The 25,325-nt window shown below is 53.2% G+C and overlaps 1 protein-coding gene and 1 pseudogene across 3 annotated transcripts in view; one reads left to right on the plus strand and one right to left on the minus strand.

The window, feature by feature from the left end:
* The window catches only part of LOC149340471 (uncharacterized), a 274,948-nt pseudogene that overhangs the window by 181,934 nt on the left and 67,689 nt on the right, over positions 1 to 25,325 (minus strand). Inside the window, exon 2 of the transcript XR_016283613.1 lies at positions 1,491 to 1,629. The product of XR_016283613.1 is annotated as an uncharacterized LOC149340471 (transcript). The remainder of the gene's footprint in view (positions 1 to 1,490; positions 1,630 to 25,325) is intronic.
* The window catches only part of LOC149340473 (semaphorin-5A-like), a 150,742-nt gene that overhangs the window by 2,089 nt on the left and 123,328 nt on the right, over positions 1 to 25,325 (plus strand). The window lies entirely within an intron of this gene.

Raw genomic sequence — 25,325 nt, forward strand, 5'->3', positions numbered from 1 at the left:
CGCTCGGTACCCTCGTCCCGGTGATGGCTAGCGGCGGCGGCCCGGCAGCACAATGTTTTAGAGGGAGAGAGAACCGTATGTTATTCCCTGGTCGCCACGCTCGCGCGTGGCTTCCAGGAATCGCCAGCCGGCAGCACCCCCGTCTGCCCTCACTTACTATTCACCGGGGTCCCCCTCTGATGCAGCTGCGCCCCGGTGAATGCTAATAAAGGCGCCGACGGCTCCTCCACGCACGGAAAGACAAGCCACAAAGCTCGGCGTCGAACCGTCGAGAATGGTTTAGCATCTCGAGAAACGCAGAGGGACAACGCCCTCGTAAATGAGCCGACGCTGAGGCAGCGACCCAATATCGCGCGTTAACACATCGAACATAGGACACCGGTTCGAATCCCTGCCGCGAGCTAGGCTCTAACTTCACTACCAAGTTTATGCTGCGTGAAACGCGACATCGTATGCCACCGCCCCGAACACTATACGACAAACGGTTCAGCCGTAATGTTTAAATGAAGATTCGTAAAGACGTGGAAGGGCATTTTTCTCGCCAGCAACGGAAAACTTCCTCCAACTGCTCTGTTCTGAAGCGCTCACAAGATGAAAATGTGGCGCCACAAGTTGCTGGCGAGAAATGAGAGAACTTTTCAAGTGCCATTACGATCCCACGTATAGCCGACCTGCGACTTCTGTGAGCGCAACAAAGTTTCCGAATCACAGGGGCGAATGATGCATAAACGCCTCGATCCTCTATAAAGCAGATCATTTTCTGAATGCTTCTTCGTTGTCTGCACACAACACATTCGTGTTGCAATCTTGAACTCTCCAGCACCCTCGTGAATTAGTCCAAGAGTTCAGCAAAGTGTGTGGCTTCGTAATTTAATGTCTACGCCTTATCTTAATATTAGCGAGCAGAATGGCAGTGGTAGGGAGATCAGCTCTTGGAAATCATCCCTGCAGCGCAAGCGTCTCTGCACACAAAACCATTAACGTGGTCCCCTAACGCGAGTGCAATCAAGCTCAAATAACCGTGAGCTCATGACACCTGACGCGTCAGCCAGAATATTGAGTTGTGGCTGAGTAATTTGCTTTTCGGTTCTAGCGAGTACAACTATCTGAGAATCTAAACGAAGCTGGCAACAAGACAATTTTACCCTTGGGAGGATAAAGTTACTATCTCGTACGTTGTATATGCAGGCTTAATAAAAACAAGCGCGATATTTACGAATTAACAGCCTCCAAAGCGCGGATCAAGTCAGCACGCGAAGCGGTGTCAGCTATCACAATTACCTGGCAACTAACTAACTACCAAGTGGTAAACAACAACGATCATTTCGCTGCTCAGCTAAGAATCCACGGTACGTTGCCAAGTATGATTTTCCTTGGAACAGTTGCCTGCTCACTATTAAGCTTAACAAAACAGCGGCTATGGTTCCCGCTAAACATGATTCGCGCCACAAACGCGGAAAACCAGTAAGAGCGTTACTACACAGCATTACCTCAGGCTGCCGTGCCGTGTTCGACAGTGGCTCCAGCGTAATTTGTGTGGGAAGACCGGCAATTTTCCGGTAAAAGTCCATTAGGTGCCCTGAACACCGTCATCTGACAGCGTGTCACGATCCGTCAGCGCCAGTGTACCTGCATAGAGAAAAAAACAAAGAACAAAAACGCCACACAATTCGCACGTTCCACCGCCAGACGCGTGGAAGGGCTCATTACACCCATATTACGTACGCTAAGTCGCATTAATGCTCTCACTGTGCACGAGTGAGATAGATTAGTCAAGGAACGCGCCAACCCCGGAAATGCGATCCACGGCCTTGTAACGCCCATGATAATAGTAGCACGTTCTGCCGTCAGAAAAAAACAAGGAAAAAAGAACTAAGAGAGAGGACGGGAGGTGTTCCAACGACGCCTAGTCGTCTATATAACCTCCAGTCTGCCGCTGAAAACGTATTACACCACATGGGCTTGTGAGCGACAGCGCAAATGATGCTGAAGCGGCTGCTGATCGTTGAAAACTCAAACCTAAGTCGGAAGGCGTGCCGGCATCTCTATCACGCGGTGAAGGAACCCACGTAGCTACGCGTCCGGCAGTTCAGTAACCTGAGCGATGTCTCTGCACTCGGGCGAAGGTGCTTTTTGTTTCCACCAGAGGGTTTGACCTCCGTTTCCACGTCATAGTTTCCGATTACGAAGGCCTCTACTATCAACTTACTATAGTCCAAATTCGCTTGCTTCTTGCCTATTTTCTCACTTACTTGTATATTTAATCAATTTACCTTGCTTATTTCTTTTCACCCTTAATTTTTCCTTTACTTTTTTTTTGCAACGATTTTGTCAAATTACAGCTTAAATAGTTTCTTCTTCGGATGCAGCGTGATGAAATGAGAAGAATCCGCACAGGCATCGTATTTAGTTCAGTCTGCATAGATCGCACCGTTCGTTGTAGGCCTGTTCGACCTCAAACAGCTGCAGAATCAAGGGGCCCAAATGAAGGGAATCGAGACGAAAGCACTTTTGTACCTACGCCTATTTCACCACAGCACAAGAATCCATAGCAGCACCGCGGTTTTCGAATCGTTTAGGTTTATGGTTTATGCGGGTTTAACGTCCCAGAGCGACTCAGGCTATGAGCTATGAGGGACGCCGTAGTGGAGGGCTCCGGAAATATCGACCACCTGGGGTTCTTCAACGTGCACTGGCATCGCACAGTACACGGGCCTCTAGAATTTCGCCTCCATCGAAATTCCACCGCCGTGGCCAGTATCGAACCCACGTCTTTCGGGTCAGCAGCCGAGCGCCATAACCACTGAGCCACCGCGGCGGATCATTGCTCCTGATATATGTTGTCCTCATACCAGCTAATCTAGTTCTCTAAGATCCTTCGAGTAACGGCACTCTCGCAGCTAGTCTGCAATGAGGGAACAAGCACCACTTGCCACTATGGACGACACGACGCGTGGCTCGCGAAGAGACGGCGGCGGGGAAGAAATAAGTCAGCCACTTGTCGCCAGCCCGGTCCCCAGACGCGGAAGCAGCGCGTCTCCCAGCGTTGGCCGCTTTCCAACTTTCGGCGTGCTTGTGCGTTGTTGTCCTCCTTTTTCTTATTTCCATTACCTCGGCGGCGGAGATGACGGCGAGTGGGGGGAGAGAAAAAAACTTTCTTTTCCATTAAAGGGGCCCCAATTAGCCGGCCGCCAAGAGCGCGCGTGCCTCACCGAAGTGCGCGGCAATCAGGCAGCTGCCGCGAGAGTGGCGTGCTAGCGCGCCTCGCTGACCTTAATCGTCGCGGGCGAGTTGATCACACGACGAGGCTTCGAAAACGAAAACCAGAACGCATTAGCGCCGCTTCACCTGGCCGGGGACCCCCCCATCCCACTACATGCAGGCCGCCCCACGGGCTCCCACGGTAATACATAATAGCAGCACATATCGCGTTCTTCCCCACACCGCCCCACAAGCAGCGCTGGCAAGAGTGAGCGTGAGTTGTCCCGTATGGAGGACAGACAGCAGCCTGGCCACGTGCCACAGAAACCACGACAGCACGTGCAATACGCCGGTCTATCGGGTAAGGCTTTCTGGTTTTGAGCTTCAGTCCCAGCAGTCTTGCTGAAATCGTCGTGGTATAAGCAGTGCTACTGCAAAGTATGCAGTGCGTTCAAATCTCGAATACCTCATCATCATCATTCGCCATGTTACGTACACTGTGGAACAAAGGCCGCATCAATGATCTGCAATTAACCCCGTCCTGCGTCCGCACTAACTCAGCGAACGTCATAGTCTGATGATCGCCGCACCTGACTTTCCGCCACTCTCGGCTGAGTTGTTTTCCATCCCTTGCATGCCCATCCCTCACTCTAAAAGACAATAGGTTACCTCCCCCCCACCTAGTGTATTGAAAATGACACCCATGAAGTATGCAAATAAGGACTCCGTGCGAGGCTATTCGCTCAACTGATAAATCGATAACATCGTTTGAAGGGTACGCAGAGTGACTGATTTCGTGTAAAGCACGATAAAACGCTAAAATGTTTACCATATGCCCATTGGCAGCTGCAGCCGAAGGTTTCCGTGCGATCACTTTCAACGAGAAGATAAAAACGGACGGAAGGGTAGCACAACCTCTACGCATACCGATCGCCGCATTGTTTAACAAACAATAGACGTGACCGGTTCGGAAAGGGTTGGCAAAGCCGAAGCCTTGTGTGACCTTTCCTCATCGGGAAATGTTTGCCGCGCAGCTGACATTGGCACTTCTTCAATCGGTCGCGTAGACGGTGCTGCTCAACACGCGAACTAAACTTGCTCTCGCCCAGGGGACATCCACGCCGAGTTTGCAGCAGATTAGCTTGCAACAGCTTGCACGCAGCGTTTGCAACAGATTGAGGACAGTGACTGCTACAAACAACGGAGTTAGAACATCTGTACCGTGGAGAGTCAAGGTTATATCTGCCCTCCCATGAGGGTAAGAGGCCAGGGTGTCGTGACAAAACGAAAGACGTGCTTGACATCGTTACATTGAGCGGGCTTTCCGCAAATTACGTGTTTAGCAGAGACCTCTAATAACAAATACACACGTGTGACGTTTCAGTTTATTAACTTAACTTCAAAATAATTCAAATTAATCCAAATATAATTAGAAAAAGCAAACTAGGGCATTGCCCTGTAATTAATAGATTAAAATTCACGGATACGCTTAAACGAGGCATCCTCCAGGCACGCGCTCGCACACACTCTCTCTCTGTCTCTCACACAAACACACATATTCGCTCACTCGCAACCAGGAAAGAAAAAAATTAAACACCGACACGCAAGGAAGTAGTGGTTTCAATCGCTCCATAGATCACTTTCCGAACGTTATCAGGTGAGACACCACTGTTACGTTCGCGCACTTAGTGAAGAGAACCGAGCGGTGTTCGCGAACACAATCGTTTGACAAAAAGTGCGACGACAGCTGTAGCGCGACAAGCACACCGACGAGTGACGAGAGACATCGCCACGGCGCCGTCCCAAATCGCCGACGGCTTCCGGGACAACGGCAACCGGCCGGCCAGCCCCGCATGCATGCGCGCAGAGGTAGCAGCAAAAGCGAGGATGCAACCTCGAAAGACGCGCTGCGCGTACACAGTCGCGGCGCGAGATCGCTCTATAGAGATACCCCGGCGGCTGCCCAAGCCGCATGCTAATGGCATGCAAATCTCGCGAAGCTCCGCAGACCGTTGGTGAGCTATGGCTGCGCCTCTCCGTACTTGGCCTCGCCGCCGAGTCAAGGCCTCGGCCGCCGCAGACTCTCGCTCGAAGCCACTGGGAGAAGAACGGGGGGGGGGGGGCTGCTGCGCGAATGTGGGTTAGGCACGCCGCCGAGAGCTGCCTCTGACCGTTTCGCGCGCCTGCGCAGCGCGCGTGGTTCTTTTTTGGAACGACGTAACCCCTGTGTATGCACTACGTATATATATATATATATATGTACGCTGTCCCCTCGCTGGAGAGATGCGGCGGAAGAAGAAGAGGCCCTGGCGCCTGAAGCAGCGGCTGTTTGCATTCACTTGGCACGAGCTCAAGCAGTCTTTCATATACCCCGCGCACCCCATTATAGGTTCCGCATATTGTCTCTCTCGCTTGCTTTTGCTGCGCCTGTGATTGCGTGCGTCGCTGCCAGTTTGCTCGGGTACTTCCTGCTTCGTTGCATGAGTAAATGAGCCCCCCCCCCCCCCCCCCCCGCGCCTCCTCCAACTGTCCACTTAGGCGTCCGCAACTGTCAATGTCTATTTCTTCCTCTTACACAGCCTCGCGCACCGTTAGTAGCTGGGGCGCCCGCCCGGTCGTGCATGCAACAACCAGTGGGCCAGGCAAGAAAACAGATTACACAGGCGCGAGCTGGAAACTCGAGTAGAGAAAATAATTTACAAAACAAAACGACCCTGCCATTAAAGCGCCATGCCATTCCCTTCGTCCTCCTCGAAGGTGCAAGCGGGCGGTTGCACCGATGGCGGCGCTCTGTGCGCGTTTAGCGGAAGAGAAACACCGTTCGTTCTTCGCCCAACGGACATCGCTGTAACGATCCTTTGTTGGCGTTGCGCAGCGCGCGGCGGACGTGCCGGTCGTCAAAGGTGATCTTTGAGCCTCTCTCAGCAGTGACTTCTCCTTCGCCGCGAGGCCCGCAAGGACGCAGATACGCTTATCGTCGCGCTATAGCGCTGCCAACGCCATTCCGGCCGCTATCGCGTGCACTCTTGGAACATTTATCTCTCACGCGCGCGCGGACTTACTGGCCTGCTGTTGCGCTTGCTTGCCGTCCACAGAGAGGAGCGGTGGAAACCGCGCGCAACGAACGGTTCGCCCATATGCGCGAGGGTGTAATTGTGGGAATGCTGCCAGAACCGCTTCGGCCCGGGGTAGTGGATACGCACGGTCGCTAGCGTCTCCCAGCATATGCGGACTCTCTTCCATGGGTTATCACGTGGGGGTGCAGAGAGAGAGAGAGAGAAAAGTAAAAACAAAAAGAAACGCGCGACAGCCGAGAAAGCGTGCCGCCATCCGAGCACGTGACGCTGCCGTGATGGGGGGACAGCGCGTAGGGGACTCATATAAGCGAAACCCTTGAAGTTGTGAGACAAATACAGTCGAACCCCGTTATAACGAAACAGTTTATAATGAAATAATGGTTATAACGAAGAAATGACGATTCCCCCTGGAAGCTCGGTCAACATGGGCGTAGCGAAGTTACGGCTGTAACAAAGTAATCGCCATGCCCCTTCAACTTCGTTATAACGATGTTCAATTCTATGCCTTCGTGCATGACCGTTTGATTCGTTCGTTGCGAACTGTACTACAGATTGAGGAGCGCGTTTTCGATGCCGTCGTGATTCGGTTTCGTTTCCGCATTTGCTATTACACGCTTTTTTATTTTATTCCAAAAGATCTGCTTTTTTCCTCTAGCTTACTTTCGAGCCGTTGTCGTCGGCGCTTATTTATAACTTCGTCGATTGCATGTGTTTTGAAAACGCAATGTTTAAAAAGTCCCAAACCACGCTTTATGTTTGAAATATACCCCTACCAACTGACCCGCGAGAAGTTTTAACAAATACACCCTTCCTACATGGCAGAGTCATTCGGGCATGCAGTATCTGGATATAAAACAAACCTGAATTACCACACGGGTCTACAGTCTACGCCATGTAACAGTCATACCACATGCTCGCTACTCTTTCCAGGGCAATGGTGAGTCGTTTACAGCAAGAAGTCCTCGGTCAACCGCACGCAGAGTCCCTGTCGACGCTTTCAACAACAGGCGCTGAACATATACGGACGACCAGAGATATATAAGGACACGCGTGCACCCTCCATAGCACTCACTGGAAGAGAGATTGATGTTTTGACGGCCAGGTGACATAACAGCCTGTAGTTGTTTCTTGATACAATTTTCTCTCAAGACGTCAGCGTACCTTTTAAAATGTTATCTTTACGCCATATGAAACAGTTGTAAGTAAGCGCTTCGTCCTGTGTCCTTCTGTCCCGACATTTTCCCGTGGCTCTGTGTAGCGCCCGTTCCTAAACATCATGTACAGACTTCAGGCAAAATCTGAGCCTTAGTGGCTCGTTCAAATTTGTATCTTTAAATTACGCACGACTCGACCAAAAATCAGCCAGAGGGGTCACTAATGCAGGAACTGATCAAACAACTGAAGACGAATTCCCGACGAGTCATATTCATGACAGGGTTGTGTCGGAGCCCTGCGAAGCCACGACAGCCCGGAGCAAGGACCGGGTCATGCTCAGTGGTCCAGCGCAGCGGCGTCCGGATGGGGGAACCACCACCACGAATGGCCCGAGAAGTGGCGAGGCGCTAAGCGTGGCCTTGGTGATGCATTGACGCCGGCGGCTGCTCAATGACCAACGGATTCGCACGCACGCCACCACGCCGTTTCTTCTCGGCGTCTGTGTGTCTGACGGCGCGCGGAGATTTACGATGCCGTAATAGGGACGTAATGACGACTGGAAGAAGGGTCTCGCCCAGAGGGAGCTGTGCGCGGCGCATGCTGACCCAGTTTGCGAAGGGCGCTCAAGCGCCGGCACCTGAGGCACGAGCGAGCATACATGGTGCTTTTGTCGGGCAGGACTTATAGCGATGCTAGCTCGCCGCGCATGTATACAGCACTTGCGAAAAACCATGTGTAAAAACATGAAATGGTCTGTAGACAGTCTATAGACTTCTATAGACTCTACTGCCTTCCTATAGCTATTTATTTTTGTCTATCCATAGTCTACAGACAGAAGTCTACTAAAAGCGTATGACCATAACTCTGTAGATTTTCTATAGACTGTATATAGCATTTGTATTTCCTATAGACTGTCCTCTAGGATTTGTCTATATAGTCTATAGACTTTACAGACAGAAGTCTATAGACTGTCGAAAAAATATTTGTAAGGGATAGCAGCAGGGCCGTGAATAATTCAAATTTAGCATGGAGTTCTTAGCAGCTTTATCAATCTTTCACTCCACATATTGTCATGACCGGGATGTAAACCAGCCAAAGAGATATTAAGGCGCCGATTTAATCGACCGGGATGATCACGGTGGCGGCAACAGCAGCGGCAATTTCGACGGGACGTTTGACCCCACGCTCGGCTCGGTGCCAACGACCTTCGAGAAGCAACCGACGACAGGGGAAGAAAGGGTGCCCCTCGTCTGAAAAAAACCCGGAACGAATCCGAGGAAGCCAGCGCAGCTGCGGCTGCGACGTCATCATGTCACACCTGTGTTCGATGGACGCGAGCTGCCAACAGTAAGGTTGCCTCGCAGTGCGACAGAGATGTGGACTTACGTTTCCTCCTCGCCAGTTCCCACGTGTGGGCTCTACAACAGGTGTCTTCGTTGGCTGTGTTGTGTAGTGCCGATCTTTTGTGTCACGATGAATTGCCGCCTGGTGAAAGGGCGGAGCCTTGGGCTATTTAACCTGCGGCCAAAGTGAGCACGAACGCTCTGGGCCCTGGGTAAAAGGCTCATCCAGTCGCTCGACATCATGAACTCTTAATTTTTTTATTCCTTGCTCTTCTTTTGTAAATTTATGTAAATAAGTGTCTTAGTTTCTTGCCATTAAACCTGCTTGTTTTCATATTCCCCAACCTTCGAAGCTTCAGACTTTCCTCAGCCCGACGACTCAACACGCTACCAAATGGAGCCCGGGTTCGAGCTTTCCTGTGCGTAACAACAACTGGTGGCAGCGGTGGGATTCTGCTACACGAGCCGTAACAACTGGTGGCAGCGGTGGGGTACTGCTACCTCGAGTTATAACAATATATGCGGGGTCACTACACACGATCTACAGTTATATAGGTATCAGTTTGATCATCGTGTGCACGCGAAATTCCGGCGCTCGGTCAGTGGCAGCGGACTTCCCGCATTACAGCGGAAACGCCTGTTTTGCACAAGAAGTCCAGAGAAACTTCGGAGACAGGGAATAAGTGGAAGCATACTGTACGGATTATTTGCGTCGCAGCCTCAAAACACGCAATGGCGTCCTTATGTGACGTTGCGCAGGACAAAGTAGAAGTAGAAGAAAGCTGATGGCTGCTTTCGAGATTTAATTCCAGTCTTAATTTAGACAATCTGCAGCGTCGAGTTAAATGCTCAATTCTGTAAGACGATTTTCCGCCAAACCACATACAGCTCGAGAGCACCTGCTGGCCGCATATACCGTCGGCGCTGACGTGTTGCTGCTGCTAGGCTGAGGTGGGAGATGACTCGTACTCAGCGTGGCAGATCAGCAAAGAATCGCATTGCGACAACATAAGGCTCAAACAAAATGCAGCATAAGCATTCACGAACAACCTTCGTACGGAAGACAGGATGAAGACAATCTGGGCTCTTACGAGGTAAACCAAACGTCTACGTCGTTAGCGCTGCGAGAAGAATTGGAGCTAGCGCAGCAACACCTCCCCTGCAGAAGGGCAGCAGGACGCAAGTACGCGTGCACGCACTGGGCGTGCAGTACCTGCCCTGACTCGTCCGGCGGAGGAAAAGGACGGCAGTTCGCACAATGCCCCGCTCGTGACGAGCACGGGCGATGGACACAGAGATGGAGCCCGCCGACACCGCGGCCACAGGATACGAACACCGCTGCTGACGTATTGTTCCCGGCGGCAGCGGAAACGCCGGTGCGCGCGAGCCACTAAGCGCGCCTGAGCGAGTTCGCGGGCCCACCAAAAAGACGCCGCTCCCACGATTCCACCCTGTTGCGCGATAAGAACAGCCCCCTCCCCCCCACCCACCCACCGCTCGCGTTCTTCCTCTCTCTTTAATGCTCGTTCTCTGCGCGTGTAGTGCGCGCCCGTGATCAGCGCATGGCCGCAAACGAGCCGGCTTCCGCCGTCACGCTCCGCGGGACGACATCTAGTGGGAGAGGGGTGGTGAAGAGGAGGGTGAGGGGGGACAACGCCTTGCTCTCGCGTCCCGATCCTCGTACGCTGTTTTGGTTTGTTCCTTGTTCTTCCTGTCTCCCCTGCGTGTTTTTATTTCTTTTTCATTTGCCCAAACTAATTTACGTCTCCCTTGCACGAAACGCATAAAGCCCCTCTGTTATCCGTTTTTTTTTTTACTCTTTCTCTCTCATTTTTGTGTTTGTTTAGGGAAAAAAGGAATCGGCCCTCACAGTGGGAACCGCGGAGGTCTTTAATGTATACCACCCCTTTGTAGAGCTCATTACAGAAAACAACGCAACTCTGGATAAAAGCGGCAGTTGTGTGTGCTAGTTCTCACGCCTTCCGCACCACAAGTGCAAGTTATTTGGTAGCGATGACTGAATTTTTCCGCTCTTTTTCATATGCTACCAGAACACAGCGGTGCTTTTATACGCTCCTCAACAGGACCTGTTGACAGACCCTTGCGCAGGGCACTGAACCTACCCCTCCCTCAACGCAATCTTAACTGCACATCTCGTCACTAGACTCTTTCGGTAGTTCTACTCAACGCTGCTATGTTCGGAGTTACGATCAAAGAGAGCCACACTACACCCCTTGACAGGATCGTTCATCCTCCCATGTATCAGCCCCTGCATATGTCATTCTCCAGATGCGGCGTGTCTGAGTTCGCATGGGACTCGTCGAAGTGTAGGCATCACTTCCTTCGCGTCCATTGCCAGGGTGTTGCCTTCCCACGCACTGCACCGAAATAGAAGAGCCGAACGTAGGCGGACGCCCGTCGGGGTTATAGACCAGCCCCGGAAGTGGAGGGGTATCCTTCTTCCTCTCCCCGCTTCTGTTCGGCTTGCGGCAGTGTCGCGTTATTCGGCTCAGCAGGCGTGAATGATGTTGCGATACTGGGTGGCGCCTCGATTTTCCCGCACGATTAGGCTCCCCTGGCGTTGTTCTCCAGCGCCAGCGAACGTCCGTCCCCCCTCAGGCTTGATGCGAATAGCGAAGCGCGAGGCTTCCAACGCAAGCAGCGACCTCCCCACATGCAGCTGCTGCGGAGCTTCGTAACTGAGCCAGTGTGAGCGCGCTAGAGAAGAAAAGATTAAAAAAAAAACGCCAAAGAAAGGGGTCGAGGCTTCTACTTGACGTTAACTCACCCGGTGCGCACAGGCATTCGTACGCGCGTGTAAGCCAAGGGCACAGCTATATGCTTCGTGAAGGATTAAGTCCTGCTTCTGTCGTATATAGAGCCATGCACGAAGCAGGCAAACAGCTGGGCTTAAGTTAAGCATGACAACCGTAACGGTACGCATTAAGCTTCGACACGAGTATCAACGTATCAACCGACTCATTTTGCTGCTCCTGTATTCACTAAAGTCTCTCTCTCCTCTCTCTCCACCCATTTTGCTTTTCAACCTCTACACGTACGCAGTACCCATGTCATGACTGTGAATTTCGATGAAGCCACTCGAGTGAAACTTTTTGCTGGGCTGGTTGGTGAAGCCTCCGCTGACACAACAGTAACATAGTTAATGCGATATACACAAGAGCGTGGAGTATACTTTTTCCTTCGCAGGTTCACCAGGCCTCCTTTCGCCGCCGTCTCCCACCGCCGACTCCAGCATCCACGTACTGGGCATTCGGGGCCGGGCAGAGAGGTCATTAGAGTCTTGGGTGAAGGGACCTCAGGTAAATGACCAGGCACTCAAAGGGGCAATGCCCGGAAACACAGTCGTCCGGCGTACAGGCGCTTCGAGCGCGACAAGCCGCACAAAACGCGGAATCGTTTTGCGGATACTTTATTACTACTCCGTCATGTCGCTATGCCAGCGTACAGCGTATACTTGTCAGGGAGCTCATCTGCCCGAAGAATACGAGCCTAGCGCTCGCGTTCATACGTGCTCGAGCGGAGCACACGCTGCCAAGCGAGTCGCACTCCACGTATACCTGCGCGCCTTCAGCCGGTGTGTATCCAAGATTGCAAAGAGCGCTGGCCATTCGACCACTGTCAATATTATCAGTGGAGATTTGTCGTTTCTCTCGGGGCGCGCATAACTTGGCCCGCGCCCTGCGCTGCAATTAGCACTTCTCTTCGGCAGAGCCGGGGAGAGAGAGAGAGAGAGTGCATGCGAGAGAGAGGGAACTCGAGTACCGGTTGCGAAAGGCACAGGCGAACGCGATCTCTCGCGTTCCCTGAATACACTATACAGCCGGGCCGCATTATAATTGCAGGGGGGAGCGCGGGCGAATTTCGCCGTACATGACGACAGAGTAAAAACTTACGGCCCGCGCGCATGATAAAGAACCGTCGCAGAGGTGCAGGCGGCGAGAGAGTAGCCCCAGGAAGGACGTCAGAATCGTCGGCACGCCGTAGCCGGAATGCCAATGGCGCCCCCTACCCACTGTGTGTGCATAATCGTCCCCGGAGGAAGCAGCACGCGAACGTCCGGCAACGGCTGGAAGGGTGCCCGAGGGAGAGGCCCCGGCAAGACAAGCGGCCAGCGAGCGCCCACCGCGTCAGGTCTCCAATTAGCATCCGCGTCTCCTCTCGTCGAGCGAGCCAGGGTGTCACAACCGGGTGGACGGCGCGTCCCTGTCCCTGCGCTTTCTCTCGCTCTCTCTTCTTTTTTTCCTTCTTTTTGCTTTCGCGTTCACCGGTTCAATTCTCAGGCCTGCGGGCAGCGGACCACGAGCAGTGGCCACCTCGACCAGACGTGAGCTTTCATGAAGGACAGCGTTTAGGGGTTGGTGACGCTTTAATCTCTTTGTAAGCAAAGTTTCGTACAATCGAGAGTTCTTTATTAATTGCATAATGAAACGACCAGACACTTCAAACAAGGCGGCACTGTAAAAAAAAAAAAAGTTATGTTATTATTAGAATCTGCTCTTCACTACAGCTGTACACACATCAGGTTCCTGCCTCATTATTGACACAATTGCTCTGGTGTTTCCAAAATACGGAGTAAATTTACACCCGCAATAACGCGCTAAAGGAAGCCCTCTCACTGGCGACTTTAATGTCTGCAGAGAAACCTGATACGCTTGGACAAGCCCGAGCTTCAGAATTCGGCCCAATGTGCCCCATAGCTCCTTGTAAAGAATACGACGCAGCAGCTACAGAGGTACCGCCACGACAGACAGCGTGGCGTGTCGTTTTTCAAGCTACGTATTCATAGTCCCTGCCATTGCTGCCGTCCTTTGTTTTCTAGAGCGGGAAAAACCTGACTCCGAAAGGTTGAAGGCGGTCAAGGCCGCGCATTGAAACGTCCGAATGCTGCTATGTCCACAAAGTAACGAGCCGTGCTGCTGCGGATAAAAGCAATCATTATCGCCGATCCCGAATGACGATTAGAAAGATCTATATTGCCGCTGCACGTCGGTGATAAACTGCAGATAAGAAGAGAGCTGGACAGGTTGGAATCGATTTTTATGTTTGCTTATTTTTTTGAGCGCCAAAAATAGGGGTAGGAGAGAAAGTGGCGATTTTTTTTTTGCGCATGCGCTATAAAAAATCACAGACACCTAATTCAATTGTGCGTTGGCAATGCGATGGAATTAGCAGCTGTTGATGCCTTTACCGGAAGTTACGTCACTTCCATTCAGGCAATGCGCCCACTCGTCGACGTCACTTCCTTCCAGCCAATGGGAATGCTCCAGTCTGCTAACATCACATACCTCCAGCCAATAGGAATTTTTCGGACTGTTGACGTCACTTTCCTCCAGCCAATAGGAATGCTCCGGTCTGCTGACGTCACTTTCCTCCAGCCAATATGAATTCTCCGGTCTGGAGACGTCGCTTCCCTCCAGCCAGTGGGCGAATTTTATGACCGACGACGCATTTTAGCCCCATGAGGCTTCATATCGCATCAAAACGGGAACGTAGATCTGTGAACCGCCTCATGTAGGTCCACTCCGTAATTTGCACTCTGACGTGGCGATTCCTCGCTGCCATAACATCTCCAAGTGCAAATATACTGATTTCTGCCCGCAAAAGTCCACTGCAAACCTATTTTGGTCTGTATAGCTTGGGAAAACGTGGACCGTCTGTCAGTCTGCACTGATTCTACCTGCTTTGCATACAGCACGCTCCAGATCTCACGAACCTCCTCGCACTGCCGAGTCAAAGTACTCCGCAGGTTCCGATCGTTCGTCACCGCAGACCCTGTCATTTTCTGCCAAGTGTAATACACGTGAGCAATTACCCACAGCAGCGCCATTTGCAGCAGCAGTCGTATCCTCCTCCACATCCATCTCCTACCTTTCGTTCACCGTCAAGGAGGGATAAAGAGAGAAAGAGAGACATTCGTCCCTGCCGAGGATAGAAAAAAAAAACGGGCAGTGGGAGAGGGTGACGACGAGCTGCCAAGTTGTTGCGTGCGCAAGACGGTTGTCGGACCGCCCGCATGCGAGCAGTTTCATCAGCGATCGATGATGATTAGCGACCGTTCGACCCCGCTTCAGCGTTTGGTCGATCATCGCATGCGTCCGTCCGTCCGTCCGTCCAGAGACGGGCAGTCAGCGGAGTTGACGCACAGAGAGGGAAAAACGGCGTTCGCCCAAGGACTCGCTCCTCACGATTCCACTCGCCGCTCCTGTTGTGTGGCGGTCGAGAAAAGATATAAAAAGAACTGTTGAGAAAAAGAAAATAATACGAAATGAAGAATGACTAAGGAATAATCGCGTGTAAGAGGGGAATAGCAGCGTTCGAACGGGAAGAACCGCCCGCGCTTGACTAGCGCACGCACGCACACAGCACTCCGACCGAGAGTGTGATTAATTTTTGTGCTCTCGGAATCTTCCTCCGCGAGGAACGTAAACGAGCGAGGGAGGCTATCTTTCGTCGGAATGCGCCGAGCGACCCAAACAACTTTTTTTTTTCTTTTTTCCTGGCTAAATATTCTTGGAACGTTCCGTCATGGCTTGGCGCTGTTTTCGCGGGGAGCTGTAATCGCCGCTGCGACGTTTGTGTAGGCACGTATACGCACGCTCCGCATGCAGCTAATGAGAGCTTCACGTTCTTGCACATACCATCCTAATTCGCGAAAGAAAAATTCTGGAGAACTCCGCGAAGACGGGCGACATAGAGGGCGACCTTCTTTTCTTTTTGTTTTGCTTGGCTACCCGGTATCTCCCAAACAGCTTATCGCACTTGTGCCCCTCGTGGAGCACAAAATTTACGACGCGTAGCCGTGCATGCATACCTGCATGTCACTGACCGCGAGACTGTAAACTGTAAACACTGCAAGCATCTCACGAAATTCTACGCTTGTTTTGCTTCCGCATGAAGTCGTTTTTGTTTTGACTGTTTTCCACAGCACACGTGAGAAATAGGAACATAAAACCCAGTAGCAGCAATCACGACCACGTATACCGCGTTCAAGGTGACCCGTTATTTTGACGAGGGTTCATTTGTTTTTTTTTTTGTTTTTTTTTTTGTATTTCCTGTACCTTGTCCTAACACTTCACTTCCCAGCCAGACTGAAATACCATACTTCCCACAATCAACTACTGTTCATCCGTTCGTCTTTGTCACTTTAAGAGATTGCTCGCTCGTAAAGTGGGCCTGCTTTTCGAGCTATAGCTCAAAACGACTCTGCCAGCAACATCGCGGACGCTGCACAACAGCGGAGCGAATGTAATACAGCTGCAGGCCGCCAGGCTAACTTTGCTTCGGCGGCACACAATCCAGCGTATATAGCCCTAGTCGTGACGGAAGCCGCCATAGAGAGAATAGTCATTTGACGGCGCGGTCGTGCACGAACACTGCGGGGCGCAGTGGGAGCCGACGGCGGAAGACGGGGAGCAAGAAGCGCTTCGCCCTACGTTACCCGCGATTGCCGCCGTTTGCCGGCGCCGAGAGGAACGGCCTCTTACGTACGGCGCTGGTCATCGCGAGGAGTAGCCGCCCTCAGACCCGGAGGGAGTAAAACATGGGGTGCGACGCGCATCATCCATTGCCCTCGTACGCGCCACTAACACTCAGCGTATATATACAAATACAAGAGGGGGGGGGGGGGGGGGGGGGGGGGGGCGTCCTTGAGGCCGGCCAATGGAGGTTTCGAGGATGTGGGCGCCCTCGTTCGACCTGCTCATTTGACGCGGAAACGAGGTATACGAAATCGGGATGGGCGTGCCGGAGCCTGGAGCAGCTGCCTTCCTAACGTCCCTACGGCAAGGCACGACTGAGATCTCTTCCTTCTATAGTACCTCTGTGTGTTAGTGATACGTCTGCATTACTAACACATCCGTTTCCCTGTTTACCTCGGAGATTTAACTACTTGCAACATTTCTTCTGAGACGTGCACACGCTTGACTTGCATTCTTTCGTTGGGACGCGTGTATTACGCGTCGAGCTTGCGTATTGCAAGCTCGATCTTTGTCGTGAGCACTAATGGAATTTAGTCCGAAGTCTACGTCGGTCCTGTGTGCCTGGTCCTCGGCGTTTGTGTTTTACGTTCGTGCAGAGTCTGCCTTTAGAAATAAGCTGCGAATGATGTAGCCCAACAAGTTTTGCTGAGCTCCCGTCTTTGCCCAGCTTGAGAGGATTCGTTTCGTTGAGCCCGTATGGTACGCCCATTTGGCATTCGTCCAGCGACATGAATATAAATGCGAGACGTTCTGCTGCCCCATTCCACCAAGTTGGCAGCTTCGTTCCGGGTCGCCGCGGTTGCGCCCATGTTATGATGCCGACATCCCTTGGCAAGTCACAGATCGGCTCTGCACAACGCCCCCAACAACTTGTACGAGGCATACACCGCGTTTACGTTGGCTCCTGCGAAGCCATAGGCGTCGTACACGCGCCTATATTACGATTCTTTAAAACAGCGCAAAAGACAGGGACACAGATAGAAAAGACACACACAGCGCTGCGTGCGTCTTTTCTATCTGTGTCCCTGTCTTTTGCGCTGTTTTAAAGAATCATGGTTCACCAACTAGCCTGCACGTCTACCCTTGTAAGCCTATATTACGATTCTCTGCCGGCGTTCTGCGACTGAGGCATAGGAAACACTCAGGCGCTTTCGTCAGTGCCAGTTAGGCTACCTTATGTCTTCTATTATTAATTCGCTATACTGTCTCATTCTCTTTTTTTAAAAAATGTGCGCACTGTGTATGAAAAAGATTCCTCCAAAAGCAATGCGACGCGACAGAAAGACCAAAGTTAAGCTGCAGGGGGGTCCTTGGCCTTAGTTGGCCGCAACCAACGGATCTTTCGCCATGGAGGGACGACCTCCCATCGCAGTGAATGCTCAGGGGCAGACTAGGCAATCGGCTGCCGATAAGGAAGCGCCGAGCCGCATTGTAACCCCCCCTTCCCAACATTGGTAGCTTTTTGGGGCGCCGCCATCTTTAGCGGCACCTCTGGGAGGCGGTCGTCGCCGCAGGGCGAGGTTGCCGCTGATGGCGGTGCAGCAACCAGCGAAGCCGCGCGCGCGCGGTGGGGGGAACGGCCAAGCAACGAAACGGCCCGCGCGGGCAATGATGACCTTGACGTCGGGTCGAGAAGGTCATGCGGCGGCAGTCTTGGCGGGAAGGCTGCAGCCGAGGGGAGAAAGCGCCGCCCGGGCTGGGCCTCGTTGTGTCCCCCTCGTCGGGGGGCCGCGGGGAAGCCCCCTGCTAGAAGACGACGAGCCGCCGCCACCACCGCACTCTCCTCCTCCACCTCCTTAGTGGGGCTACCCTGTTGCGGCTCCCCCTTACCCCCTGCACCGCCCCGAACTTGCCCCCGTTGTTGGGGTCTCGAAAGGGGGGCAAAGACGGAGCGAGGCGAGAGACATTCTGGAGGCCCACCAGCGTCCCCCCACCCGGAGGGGGTTTATGGCGCGGAGCACCGCCCTCGCTCCTTCCCTCCCCAGCAGCCTTTGTCAGGGGCCCGTCGTTTGTGGCAGTTGCCCTCCTTCCCTGCAGCAGCGCATGGCTTCTCCGTTCCTTTCGCTTGCCTTCAAGATGGCGAGCGCCGCGAGAGGAGTCCTCCTCGAGAGATCGGGGGTGGAAGCCAGCTTGCTGCCGCCGGCTGATGGCTGAGTCGCGGAGAACGGTTTTCCGCGAACCTCGTTGCTGGGCTTCCCAACTATGCAATACGAGGCTCGTATTCGCGCGCCTGAGACCACGTTACTCCAACTTTGTTGGGGACAGTCGTGCCTCACCCTCACATGTATGCTTGCTGGGTTTTAGTGAATAATGCCGCCACAGCACATGCAGCAAGCGATTAGCGCTGCGTGGTTAACGTTAGCTCTCTCAGTTGAGCGGCGCTGCTTAGATGGGCGTGTTCAAAGGTAACCTCTACGCTGAAGGGGAATGTTTCCGTGCAATGAGCTGTATTCACATGTTCAACGCGAGTCTCCAATGCCGCGCCATGCGACGCTCCGTAAACACAGTACTCTTACGTCGTGAAGTTGCATGTCGTTAGCGTTAGACATGGTATCGGCAAGCTTAGCGTCCAACCCATTTTGCTTCGCAGTTTCCTCCGGAGAAGCTCATCATCGAAAACGAAGGAAAGAAAGAAGGAAACCTAATCGAGAGCTGCACGCTTGGCGAGTTGCCGCATGCGTAAGCCTCGTAGTGCAGCCGAACGGTCCCAAGTCGACCGTGACCTCCCGGATGCGCCGTTTCGTACAAACAGAAGCGAGCCCTGAAAGAGGACAGAAAGCATGCGCGCGTCGCGTGTCGCTTCTTCTCAAGCGGCGTCGAGCCAAGCTCCTTCCACGCGCCGCGAACAGCGCTTCCGGGCCGGTCGCCAATCAACAATCCACGGGGGAGAACCGGCGATCGGCGAAGCGAGCGCGGAGTGGCGCCGGCGCGAAGAAGCGGAGCGCAGCTCAGCAGTGCTTTACGAGCGCGGACCGTAAAGGGTCTCGCAAACAGCACTAAAACCTTCGTGATCCGATAGCGGCCGGCCTGGCTGCCTCTTTTTATTCCCCGGCTGGCTCGCTCGTTCTCTCCTCTCGGCACTTTGCGTTTCGGCGACCTCTGGAGCGGGCCGCGGCCGTTAACGGCTGGCCCCGCTTGTCCGCGCGATGACGGCGAACAGGTGGCGCACGATGACTGCCAGCCGGAGTGCAGCACGTGTGCACGCACGCACACACGCACGCACACACGCGCTACCCAGTGTACAGAGGCACGTGCTCGATTCTCAAAGCATAGTGGATAGCCATGAGTGAAATGAGGGGAAGGAGGGAGGATTAGATGAGAAAGAGTGACTGGCACTTTTTCTTCGACCCAGCAACGCCCGCTTGATCGCGTGGACGGGCAGGAATTCCCAACGGCCCTACGAAAAGGGTGTTCTCCAGGCAAGAGGAGGCAGCACTGGAGTGGTCTGCCTGGTGCTATCCCTCCTGCAGAGTTGCACTAGGCAACGATGATGGACCACGACGTGATGTATATCAATATATGCACGTGCGTTTATGCACGACGTGTGGCATGTGCGCAGTTTGGGGTTTCATGCCGCATTTAATTCTAGACTGAGTGACAATGCTTAGTACATCTTCGCAGACTAATGGCAGGGCTTCAATAGCTAATACTGCTCTCACTCAGAATCACTGTCTTCATTTTCTTCTTTTCTTTTCTATCTTGGAATGCAACAGTTATGCTTTAACTGCGGTCTAAAAGAAAAAAATACGATCAGTGATGGGAGCAAACTCCCCCTCTAAGAGGCGTCTGGACGGGTTTAGTACACGGCACTGTGGACATAGAGCACGTAGTAAACACGGCCTAACCACGCAATTAGATTCACTGAACGGTCAAGGAACTACAAAACTACGTAGCTTACTGCTTATCACTCTTCATTAATAAAGGGCTGCGTCCGCTATTCACTCATCCCTTTCAGCAATAGTCGGCTGCAAAAGGTTATGGAATCCGCCTGTCCGAAGCAAAATTATTGCAGGGCTCCTCGCCACGTAGTCATTCTCCTGATACCAGTAGATGGAATATGCACGCATCACCTCATGCTTTCTAAAATTTCAGTTGGTCGTCTTATGTTACTTCGCCGGAAATGTGTTTTTTTCGTGGAAATCCACATTCCGTTGTATTTCCTTGTGACGGCGCCTGTCTTTACCACATCATTGCATCACTGTGGAGAAGCCGTTCCGCGAATATATCAGGTGGTTCCTTCAAAGACGGGTACAACTCGCAAAGAAAAAAAGACAATAAAAAAAAGAACCGCCCCAGCGCCAGCTACACATCGTTGCAGCAGCAAAGTGGCTCTCGCCGAGTGCTCGTGCCAGCAGGAAGGTGTTCCGTTCGATCAGCGGCAAGGTCGCCCCGCTGCCCCTCCTCTCCCGATCCGTTTCTTTTGCGTGCTCATAACACGGATCTATGCTTGCGGAAGCGGAACAAAAGCAGGGTCGGACGGACCGGAACCCCAGCGAGCGAGCGCCCCGCCACTTGGGGAATGTCGCCGGCATTCCCAGCAGCCGGCCACCGGGCTCGCGGTCGATGAAGTGACCGTTTAGCGAGGAAGCGCCCCATAATGATAAGCGCGACAACAGTGCGGAGGTGCGCGCATTTTATGAGCGGCCGCCCGGCCATGGCCCTGCGCTTTGCGTACAGAGGATACGCGTCGCTTTTATCGGAGCAGGAAAAGGAATACACCGCTAGTCCCCCGCGCAGCCAGCGGCCGAACGACGAGCGAGCGTCCAGAGGAACGGGCGGACGTAGGGGACGAACGGAACGGTCTTATCTGTGGCGCTTATCACGCGTATAAGCGGTGTGCCCCCGGGGTAGAGTTTGGTTGCGCGGCATTTTTGAGCCGCGCTGCACAGCGTGCGAGTAAAGCACGTGCTGCTTCGGATAAGCTAGGCAGGATGCAGGGGCGCCGTGCTTGAAGACCCCCCTACCAAAGGCAGTCCAGTCATAAACTATTCAAAGCAGCCTGCCGCGCGAGGGGGTGAGGGCGAAAGAGACGAGATCGGTTTCGGCTCGCTTTAATGGACTTCGTCTCCCGTCACTGATACAGGCCTCGCTGCAACAGTATGTGCCGAGGAAGACGGTGCAGGACTCCCTATTTCTGTCGCGCAGCACAGCGGACATGTCTCTCGAGGCTGCTATAGATTCACACCTAGGGGCATGTTCTTCGATCGATGCTATCTGCTGTGACTTGCGAAAGCGCCGAGGGGGACGAACGATAGCGCGACTGACGCCTATAGTGCGAACATACCCTGGAGGGGCCTTACTTAGCTCGTATACTGTCGCGCTGTGGCGGTCACGCGGTCGCTCGTGAGACGACAATGGCGGACGACCTTGCCGCCGTACGCCGGTTTAGTCAAATCGCCCGAAGGCAGCGACCGATACCACAAGTGCGAACTCTACGCGGAGCGGCGGCTTGCGAGATACTGGTGCCACTTTTAAGAGCTCACGTTTCGCCAGGGACCTACTTTTAGTGAGGCGGCGTACGAACCGTTTCCCGGCAACTGCGTGGTGTGAACTGGGCGATGTTCCTGCGAGCCGGTAATGTTCGTCGTTATACGCGATCTATAGACACTTCTCTGGTCGTAAACTCTTAAAAGCGGGCGCGCCCGTACGAAGGGGCTCCCGCAAGCCGACTTGCAGAGATGGCGAGCTTGCTCGAGGCTTTATTTACGGCGGGAACACGCTTGGGGCGCGTTTATCCAGTCAACGCGGCAAGTTTACCCACCTGCATTCCAAACACGCATCGCGACCCTGATCGAGTTCGTGGACGGCGCAGTGTTGTTCGCTTGACATCGCGACGCGATATTGTTCCGATACAATCGGCAGTACCGTTTTTCTCCTCGCGATTAATGTTTATGGCTTCTGTCAAGAGCATCCTATAGGCGCGGGAATTCTGACGAAACTTTAAAGCTATACGCTGCAGCTGGCAAACAGAGGGACTTGTCACGGTGACCTCTTGGTGTGGTTGCGAAGGAACGTAGTATATATATTTTTAAGGACATCGTAAGCCGATGGCTGTGGCTTATGTTCCGTTATTTTGAATAGTTTTCCGCCGGCACCAGATCGTGAGGAAGCCAGGTGGATGTCGGGGCTTCAGGCAGTTCAATTACGGTTGCAGACTAGACGGTACAATTTTTTTTTTCCTTTTCGAGAAAATAGGACCTTCCTTATACTCGCACCTATAGGGGAGTATCCGCTTTCACGCAGGAGCAGATGCGTGTGCAGCTCCAGAATGGACAGATAAGAAGGGGCCTTACATGCACAATGCATTCCAGGCTTGATGAAGATACCAAAGATAATTGAAGCTTTCAGATAAAATATCTGTCATTGAGAGGGTGCATGTGACTCCAACGTTTCTATGCCGCCTATGCCCTAATTATCATGTTGGATGCCGTCATTCATTAAGTGACATCTAAAATAAAAGGAGCTGAAGATATTTCCACACAGCACCGTAACCTGAAATAACAAACCACGGTTTCCCGAGTCAGATCGCATGCTGAGAAAGCGCTCCGTACAAGTTGATCCTGGCAGAGCTCCGTCCGGTGGCATTACTATAGTTGCTTATTCATTTTTGCGAACTACGCCGTATTGAAGGTTAACCGGTCACTTACAAGGCTTAGGTCGTGAGCTATACTGTATAGCTAGCACAGGCGATACAAACTGCGCTCGCGCGACGCTAACGAAAGCTCAGCACCGAAACTATATTCTGTTCAAAGCATACGTTGGCAAACGCAGGTGAATAAGGACCGCTGAAGACAGTCCATTTGCAAATACTGTTCAGGCCCCCGTTAATTACGTCTCCCCGAGTCGAAAAGACCAAATAAAAAGCGAAAACTGCAGAGCCCCCACCCACAGCCACGCATATCAGAGCGCCTGTTTCGCGCAGAAAGCGCAACAGTTTCATCCCCCCCACACACACTTCCAACTCCGTTTCCAGCTATTCACCTTTTGCCGCCCAGTGGTAGGGCGCACCTGTGCGTAGCCAGTGCTCCTCGCGGAATCGCCTCACGTCGGGGACCGGATAAGGCCCCTAATGACGCCGCCTTCTGTCGGTGCGCTGCCGCTCCGCGAAGCGGACGCCGTTTTTCACTCCCGTCTTCCTTTCTTCTTTCAGGAGGCAGGGGGGCTTTCTCCGAAGCGGCGGCGAGCGCGCGATGACCGCTCCGTTGCCAGCAAAGCCGAGCCGCGGCTCTGGCCTGAAACAGAGCGGGCCGCCGACCAGAGGCGACAGGTTAATTAGGCGTGCTCCCCGGCGCCGATGCTCGGAAGTTCTCTGAGGCCGCAACCTGCTGTATACCCCGCTGACGGCGGCTGCAGCAGCAGCAGCTCCGTTATATGTGGCGGCCTATATAGAATGGCCGAGTGTGTACGCCAGAAACAGGGCCTCCTTTGGCTTTGGCGGCCAGGGCACACTCTTCTCCAGCGCGTACTATCGCGCTCAATATGAGTTGCAACGCGCGGTCATCGACCGGGGCTCGTTCCGTGGTGTGCCTCCTCCAAACAGTCGCTCGGAACTCCGGGAAAAACTGCTGTTCCAGGAAACAACAGCACCCCCGCTCAGGAAAAAGTTTCTCCCAGAATTCCGAGCGACTGTTTGGAGGAGGCACACCACGGAACGAGCCCCGGTCGATGACCGCGCGTTGCAACTCATATTGAGCGCGATAGTACCTTTCCCTCTTTCCCCTCTCCTCGATGACTACACCGTGGCCCCATGCGACGACTGCGTTTTGACGTGGGCGAGCGCGAAGATACTGCAGGTAATAGGAGGGCTGATCGCTCACTGACAGCCAAGACGTCACTTGTCTGGTGGTCCGATGATATCCGCTTGCCGCAGACTGCCTGGTGCGCTCTGACAGGTGCAGAGGGTGCTAAATGACCAGCGGGGATGGCGCTTCAGTCGAAGGCACTTCACCCTTCCATCTTGTAAAGGGCGCCGTTCCGCCGAGCGAGTTAGTGGGGCACGTTGTTTTCGTACCGAAAGAAAAGACAGAGAGGGGAAGAAAAGAAACGAAGCCACGCTGCGGACGAGAAGCCAGAATAAGGCCTAGCGGGAAAGGAGAGGAAAGAACTGCTGTAGAGGAAATGTAGACATTTATGACGGGAATATACGTTGTAAAGTGAGAGGTCGGGGGAAATATAAAACTCACAAGACCCCTCTAAGTTAAAATCCTCACGCAGCTTCCGGAAGCTACGGTATATATCTCATCCTGACAGCTGTTGCGTCGCCCCCAGTGTCGACCGCCAAGCCAATGTTTGATTAACCTAATGAAGGGCGTTTTAACAGTATACTCGGCGCACGATTGGAGAGGACGCATCCAGGCTATTCTCCCGTACCATATATAGTCAGGTTCCAAGTACAAGCGGGGGTCAAGGCGGGTTAGTTGTTTTTTTAGTTCGCCTCGCCTATGATCACGGGAGAAGGTCGTTCGCCTGCCGTCGTCGTGTTTGATCAGCGCGGTTAGGTTGTAGCCATCCGCATCACACTTGACAGAGTACGGCCTTGCATCTCACGTGCGCGCTGTGTGTGGATAGCTCATAGTACTTCAGCTGCGCTTAGTACAGAGGCGCGTACGACGAGAGCTTCGAAGCCACTGACGGCACTCTATATAAGCCGGGTCCCCAGGTGGGCCCCTCTCGAAGGCGCCGCCGAAGGTACACCGCGGTAGTTCGCAGAAAGCGCTCCCAGCGCCCGAACATGAGCGGTTCGCTCCCTCCGCAAAGAAGCCTCCCCTCCGTTCTGCGAATGCGGGCGCTATGTGTAACACTTGGCAGCTCACGGTGTCACTGCGCTATTGCAATGGGCGTCAGTAATGACGGGCGTAAACTGCACAAACAACCAGGAGCGGAGAAAGATGTCCAAACGACCTCCACGACGGCCCGACAGTGGCAAGCGAAAAAAAAAAATGGCAGTGGTTTAGCTCTGGTTAAACCATGAGGATTGCGAAAGCAACGAGGAGAGAGAGAGAGAGGCGATGGAGAGCGCGCGGCAGCGGCGGCGGCCCCGGCACGCTACT

Source organism: Amblyomma mixtum, chromosome 6, assembly GCF_055824585.1.
Source record: "Amblyomma mixtum isolate Tamu chromosome 6, ASM5582458v1, whole genome shotgun sequence".
Classification (NCBI taxonomy): Eukaryota; Metazoa; Arthropoda; class Arachnida; order Ixodida; family Ixodidae; genus Amblyomma; species Amblyomma mixtum.